General features: G+C 37.0%; 1 pseudogene; it reads left to right on the top strand.

Moving 5' to 3' along the window:
* Positions 1-6383: 6383 nt before the first annotated feature.
* LOC148532142 (5S ribosomal RNA) lies at positions 6384-6502 on the top strand (annotated as a pseudogene).
* Positions 6503-8385: the final 1883 nt, after the last annotated feature.

The following is an 8385-nucleotide window of genomic DNA, read 5'->3' as shown; positions in this document are numbered from 1 at the left end:
GCTCGTCAGCTTGGGAGATGGTCTTTGTAGCAATAAAAGTACCAAGTAAGTCCTTAGTCCTTATTTTGCAACTGCTGTCTTGAATACAAAGTGTCAGATGGGTAAAGCTGGATAGCGTCTTTCCTGCCATGTTGCCAAACAGTCCTTCTGCTGTCCTGGGTATATACGCACCACACTTCCGTGTGGTTATGGTGCTGTGAATGCCGCCCGATCTTCTGGCTTCTCCTCCTGTCCTCCGCCAGTGTCTCTCTGGGATGTACTGTCCTGCTTGGCGGGTGTTTGCCGGCGGTGAGCATGCACGCTGATCCTCGCCGGAAAGCTGCAGACGGGAGTCCGTGAAACTAGTTGAGAGGGGGGGTGTGTCCAACGCATTTCACCCGCTTATTCTTGTGCGGGCTTCGTCAGGGCTGTGTAGATGGTTGGTAGTGGGGAAGCCTTTTATTTCAGATGGATAATTGACTCCTCCTTAAGTACTTAGGTGATTAGTCCATCTGTCAGATCACGATTGTTGTGGCGTTGATTTGTATAGAAATTGGAATATATGACATGAGTTTCCTTACTAAATATGATATTAAAGACTAAAAATGAATCAAGTACAGACATGAAAGAGGTGCATAAATGGACATAATCTATTAATAGACATCTGTAAACCTGCTAATCTATGTAGATTGGAATGAAGCAGGTAACCTCTACACTCACTAGCAGCATGCATGAATGGGATGAATAAATGAATATAAATGAGTATAAATGAGTATAGAAGATTCATTATCTTGTTGATATTAGATATCTGGAAGGGAATAATTCATTCTAGCTTCCTCACTCTAGAATTATTTTGTAAAGAGATCAGTTAAAATTAGTAGAATACAAAGTTCCAATTGAAAAATGTATATGGATACAATATCTGAATTTATCTGGATATTCTCGAGTTGGTCTTCTTTCTTTGTTTGTTGATTTCTAGCCTCATGCCCCATATTCTAGAGAAGGGTACTGCATATTTTGATGTATCTACATAACCAGATATTCATGAGTGGTCTCCCTCCTCATTACTAATCTGGCCCAACCTTGCTTAGCTTCCAAGTTCGGAAGTAGTTGGGCGTATCCAGGGGTGTGTGTATGTAGGTATCATCTACAGTCCCAATATTCCTCTTGGGGGATTCAGTCCTTCAGAAATTCTGATAATTCGAAATCTATGTTAAGGCTTCTTGGTATGAGGGTTTTCATTTTGTAAATCCAGCGGGTTTCTTCTTGGGACATTAGTTTCAGATAATTTCCTCCTCTCCATGTAGTTTTCACTTTCTTAATTGCCGTGAAGGTGAGGACACTTGGATCTCCATTATGTTTCTTGCCAAAGTGGTCAGATATGCTATGTGTATCTAATTTATGATTAATATTTTTTATATGTTTGCTTATCCGTAAGCTTAATTTCCTAGCTGTTCGCCCTATATATTGTAGGCCGCAAGGACAGGAGATTAAATATATTACACCCTTTGTATCGCATTTCATTGGGTCTTTGATTTTGAAAGTATCTCAGGTGGAATTGGATGTTATTTCCGTTGTCGGGGTGATGCTTCAGTGTTTTATTGTTTTGCATGCCATGCATCTATTACAGTGATAGAATCCTGCATTTCTTTCACCTTACCAGGTTCCTTCTTTAGGGTTTTTTTCTTTTTCTGGTGGAAAATGATTCTTTACCAATTCTTGTTTTATGCTCTTTGCTTTTCTATATGTAAACTGTGGTTTATTCGGGATTAATCCCTGTAGAGAATCATCTCTCATGAGTAAATGCCAATGTTTTTGAACTATTTTTTCTAAGAGTATATGTTGATCACTGTATTGAGTAATAAATCTAATATGCGCTGGTTCTTCAGTTTTCTTGTCCTTATAAGTAAAGAGATTTCTTCTGTCCGATGTTCTAGCTGTTTCAAATGCTTTATCAATGATTCCTTTGTTGTATTTCTGGTCCATACATTTAGTCTTTAAATTGAGGGCTTGCTCTTCAAAAGTTTTAATGTTAGAGCAGTTTCGTCTCATTCTTTTGAATTGACCTCCCGGGATACTGTTAATCCAATTTTTGTGGTGATTACTTTTGGGTGGTATAAACCAGTTGCGGTCAACTGATTTAATGTAAGTTTTTGTTTGAATCTTACATGCTTCAATATATATAGTTAAGTCTAGAAAATCAATCGAGTCAGAGCTAGAAGTTCCAGTAAATTCCAAGTTGTTGTCCTTTGAATTAATGGATTCCACAAATTGGTTAAATGTCTCTGTTCCTCCTGTCCATATGATAATAATGTCATCTATGTAGTGCCTCCACATTGAAATGTGTTCTCTGTATTGGTTGTTGGTCCAGATGTTTTGATTTTCCCATTCTGCCATAATCAGGTTCGCGTAACTGGGGGCAAATTTAGTCCCCTTTGCAGTCCCGCGAACCTGTTTATAGTGGGAGCTGCCATACCAAAAATTGTGTGTGAGGATGAAGTCAGTGCTTTTTAGTATGAAGGTGATTAGTTCTCTTTTTATTTTGTCATCTCTTTCCATGATCGCTTCTACTCCTCTACAACCCTGTTGGTGATCAATGCAGGTATAAAGAGATTTGACATCCAATGTCGCTAGAATGAAACCTTCTTCCCATTCAGTGGTGTTTAATATTTCTAAAACTTGTGTTGTATCTCTTAAATAACTTTTTTGTTGGATAACCAATGGCTGAAGGATAATATCCACATATTCGGAAAGTTTAGTGGTGAGTGATCCAATCCCAGAAACTATTGGGTGTCCTGGTGGGATATTGTATGTTTTATGTATTTTAGGTAAAAAATAGAAGACTGGTAATATTGGGTGATGTTGTGTAATATATTCATATTCAGCTGTGTTTAATACTCCAGTATCTCTACCTTCTTTTAGGAGGAGGTTCATTTCTTTCTTATACTGTTCTGATGGATCTTTTTTCAGGAGTTCATATGTATCCTTATCAGACAGAAGTCTTAATGCTTCTTCATTGTAATATTCTTTGTCCATAATGATGACTCCTCCTCCTTTATCTGCTGGTTTTAATACAATTGTTTTGTTTTCTTTCAAATTTTGTAGAGCTACCTTTTCTTTTTAGTTGAAATTAGGTTTATTTTTTGTACCTTTACATTTCTGTTTTTTCTGAGCATGGTCTTTTATTTTTTTTCCAAGATGTTCTTTATCATATTCTATTGCCTTTTTAAAGGCTTCTATACATGCTCCTTTGGTATGTGTTGGGTAAAATGTGGATTTTACCTTCAAATTAGTGTGAAAATCATTCTCTGTTTCTGATGCTTGGTGTATATCTTTTTGTTTCTGAAATAATTTTTTTAGAGTCAACTTCCGAGTAAACTTGTGTAAATCTATGAATGTTTGGAATTGGTCAATGTTGTTGTCAGGGGCAAACTTAAGACCTTTGGCTAATACGGATACTTCATCCTCACTCAGTGTATGTTTGCTCAGATTGTGGATGCCTAATTGTCGAATTTCTTTCTTTTCATATTCAATGTTTTGTTCTTTTCTTTTTTCCTTTGTACTTTATTTTCTTCCTCCTCTCTTTCCTCTTCTATACTTTCCAGCTCTGATGTACTTAGTTTTCTTTTTTGTGTGCTCATTACTTCCGGATCTGGTGGGGTGTCTTCCCCTAATAGTTCTAAAAAAAAAGGTTTCGATTCACTTCTGCTGTATCTGTGTTGTAATGGTGATCCAAGGTTCTGGATGTGACATTTTGTTCCAAATTTTTCCGAATTGTCATTGATGTTATTTGTTCCTGATGGATGGCTTCTGTCATTCCTCTCCTAAAACTTTCTCTCACTTGACTGGTATCCAAGGCGCCTTTGATTTGTCTGTTAGGATATTGAAAGTTGCTTGCTCTATATGGTTGATATGTTCTGTCTCTTCCAGATCATGTCGGTAATGTTTCTATTAAGGGTTTTTTGTAGTTTGGTGGTTTATACCTTCTGTGATCTAGTGTGTATACTTCAGCTTTCAAATTTAATTCTCGTCTCTTGTTAGGTTCATTTGTCCTATTATAGTAATTGGATTCTAATTTATTTTTATTATAGTGCTTATAATGATGCTGATTCATTGCTGGCTGATTGTATATTTTGGTTGGCTGATTGTGTGACTTCTTTTGCCTTTGGGGGATCCATGTCCTTCTTCCTTCTTTATAGTCTAATTTATCTCTCCCTAGTTTATCCTTTTTAATATTAATTACTTTGTTTTCAATATTTATCAGTTTGTTGTTGGTTGTGGATTCCAAGGTTTTAAAATCTTCCATCTCTGCAATAGGTTTTATTTTTCTTTGATAATATTAATTTCTTTGTTAATATTTATCATTGAGTCACTCCGATCCCTTATGATGAGTTCCATTAATTTTATGGAACAATCATCTAGGGTTTTTTCCCATTGATCTATCAGATCTTTATTGTACTGTAAAAAAGTGTTTTTTTTAAACAATCTTAGTCCTCTAGGGACTAAATTATTTTCGATATATTTCTTTAGGGTGTTTGATTCACACCATTACTTTAGTTCATTAATCATAAGTTTTTCCATTTTTAAATATAGGTCACAGAATGTTTCCATGCTTATTTGATTTTCATGTTCACTTACGTTATCATTAGGAAAGGACTCATTTGTGAAGAGTTCTTCTAACCTTTGAACTCTTGCTTTTCTATTTGTTTGCATCCTAAAATATCCCTGTTGCTGCACTAGACACCTGGGATGCCCAATAGTTTCTGGGATTGGATCACTCACCACTAAACTTTCCGAATATGTGGATATTATCCTTCAGCCATTGGTTATCCAACAAAAAAGTTATTTAAGAGATACAACACAAGTTTTAGAAATATTAAACACCACTGAATGGGAAGAAGGTTTCATTCTAGCAACATTGGATGTCAAATCTCTTTATACCTGCATTGATCACCAACAGGGTTGTAGAGGAGTAGAAGTGATCATGGAAAGAGATGACAAAATAAAAAGAGAACTAATCACCTTCATACTAAAAAGCATTGACTACATCCTCACACACAACAATTTTTGGTATGGCAGCTCCCACTATAGACAGGTTCACGGGACTGCAATGGGGACTAAATTTGCCCCCAGTTATGCAAACCTGTTTATGGCAGAATGGGAAAATCAAAACATCTGGACCAACAACCAATACAGAGAACACATTTCAATGTGGAGGCGCTACATAGATGACATTATTATCATATGGACAGGAGGAACAGAGACATTTAACCAATTTGTGGAATCCATTAATTCAAAGGACAACAACTTGGAATTTACTGGAACTTCTAGCTCTCACTCGATTGATTTTCTAGACTTGACTATATATATTGAAGCAGGTAAGATTCAAACAAAAACTTACATTAAATCAGTTGACCGCCACCAGTTTATACCACCCAAAAGTAATCACCACAAAAATTGGATTAACAGTATCCCGGGAGGTCAATTCAAAAGAATGAGATGAAACTGCTCTAACATTAAAACTTTTGAAGAGCAAGCCCTCAATTTAAAGACTAAATGTATGGACCAGAAATACAACAAAGGAATCATTGATAAAGCATTTGAAACAGCTAGAACATCGGACAGAAGAAATCTGCTTACTTATAAGGACAAGAAAACTGAAGAACCAGCGCATATTAGATTTATTACTCAATACAGTGATCAACATTTACTCTTAGAAAAAATTGTTCAAAAACATTGGCATTTACTCATGAGAGATGATTCTCTACAGGGATTAATCCTGAATAAACCACAGTTTACATATAGAAAAGCAAAGAGCATAAAACAAGAATTGGTAAAGAATAATTTTCCACCAGAAAAAGAAAAAAACACTAAAGAAGGAACCTGGTTAGGTGAAAGAAATGCAGGATTCTATAACTGTAATAGATGCATGGCATGCAAAACAATAAAACACAGAAGCATCACCCCGACGATGGAAATAACATCCAATTCCACCGGAGATAGTTTCAAAATCAAAGACCCAATGACTTGCGATACAAAGGGTGTAATATATTTAATTTCCTGTCCTTGCGGCCTACAATATATAGGGCGAACAGCTAGGAAATTAAGCTTATGGATAGGCGAACATATAAGAAATATTAAACATAAATTAGATACACATAGCATATCTGACCACTTTCGCAAGAAACATAATGGAGATCCAAGTGTCCTCACCTTCACGGCAATTAAGAAAGTGAAAACTACATGGTGAGGAGGAAATTATCTGAAACTAATGTCCCAAGAAGAAACCCGCTGGATTTACAAAATGAAAACCCTCATACCAAGAGCACTTAACATAGATTTCGAATTATCAGAATTTCTGAAGGACTGAATCCCCCAAGAGGAAGATTGGGACTGTAGATGATATCTACATACACACCACCCTGAATACGCCCAACTACTTCCGAACTTGGAAGCTAAGCAGGGTTGGGCCAGATTAGTAATGAGGAGGGAGACCACTCATGAATATCTGGTTATGTAGATACATCAAAATATGCAGTACCCTTCTCTACAATATGGGGCATGAGGCTAGAAATCAACAAACGAAGAAAGAAGACCAACTCGAAAATATCCAGATAAATTCAGATATTGTATCCATATACATTCTTCAATAGGAACTTTGTATTCTACTAATTTTAACTGATCTCTTTTCAAAATAATTCTAGAATGAGGAAGCTAGAATGAATTATTCCCTTCCAGATATCTAATATCAACAAGATAATGAATCTTCTATACTCATTTATACTCATTTATATTCATTTATTCATCCCATTCATGCATGCTGCTAGTGAGTGTAGAGGTTACCTGCTTCATTCCAATCTACATAGATTATCAGGTTTACAGATGTCTATTAATATATTATATCCATTTATGCACCTCTTTCATGTCTGTACTTGATTCATTTTTAGTCTTTAATATCATACTTAGTAAGGAAACTCATGTCATATATTCCAATTTCTATACAAATCAACACCACAACAATCAGGATCTGACAGAAGGACTAATCACCTAAGTACTTAAGGAGGAGTCAATTATCCATCTGAAATAAAAGGCTTCCCCACTACCAACCATCTACACAGCCCTGACGAAGCCCGCACAAGCAAAAGCAGATGAAACGCGTTGGAAACGCCCCCCCCTCTCAACTAGCTTCACGGACTCCCGTCTCCAGCTTTCCAGTGAGGATCAGCATGCACGCTCACTGCCGGCAAACACCCGCCAAGCAGGACACTACATCCCAGAGAGACGCTGGCGGAGGACAGGAGGAGAAGCCAGAAGATCGGGCGGCATTCACAGCACCATAACCACACGGAAGTGTGGTGAGTATATACCCAGGACAGCAGAAGGACTGTTTGGCAACAAGGCAGAAAAGACATTATCCAGCTTTACCCATCTGACACTTTGTATTCAAGACAGCAGTTGCAAAATAAGGACTCAGGACTTACTTGGTACTTTTTTTGCTACAAAGACCATCTCCCAAGCTGATGAGCTGTTGATGTGCATAACATATCTGCGATCCATCCAGTATTTACCCTTTGCACACCGGAGACTGCATTAACTATCAGTTATATATATAGGTGCATTTTTAATTATGTGATTTGTATTTTATTCTATTTCATTTTATTTATGTCTAGATTAAAACAATTTTACCATACACTCACTGCACATTGAATCATTAAACTCCCTGCGGCGCTGTTGTCTAGACACAATAACTACTATATATCTGCATTTTCTAGTGACAAGGGAACTTTCACCAGTGTCTATAGCTGCAACATGGAATTTTTACATTTTTACATTTATTAAAAAAGTATCCCCAGGAGCGCACAACACCACCACATTAATACCTAACAATCTATTATTGCCTGTGACAATAATTAGACAATGAGTCTGATCAAAAGGGTATTTACTTGTTACAGAGCCATAACTAGACTTTTTGGTGCCCTGTGCCAGAGAGAGCATTGGCACCCCCCATTTTTTTAAATAAGGGTCATGGACTCATGGAGAAGGGCAAGGGAAGAGATAGGGAATGCCAGGAGATGCTGGGGATAAAAGAGGAGGAAGCCACAAGTGAGAATGATAATAAACAGGAAAATTGACATGCCCAAACTGTGCCCCCTGCCCTACGGTGCCCTGTGCCATGGCACTGGTCACACTACCCAAGTTATGGCCCTGACTGGAGAGTGGTTAGTCTTATTGCTTTATATATCAAAATTGCATCTCATGTCACCAAATACAGTATGTTGATGGGAGTTTAATACAATAAACTTTATGCAATAATTTACTATGGCACTACCTGAGTTTATTCGACCAATTACACTTATCCAACATGTTGATCTACTATTGTCATTCTTGTCACACAATCTGTTTATC

Source organism: Taudactylus pleione, unplaced genomic scaffold (assembly GCF_031769625.1).
Source record: "Taudactylus pleione unplaced genomic scaffold, aTauple2 ptg000083l, whole genome shotgun sequence".
Classification (NCBI taxonomy): Eukaryota; Metazoa; Chordata; class Amphibia; order Anura; family Myobatrachidae; genus Taudactylus; species Taudactylus pleione.
Note: the sequence above shows the minus strand (reverse complement) of the source record. Positions and strands in the feature narration are given on the sequence as shown.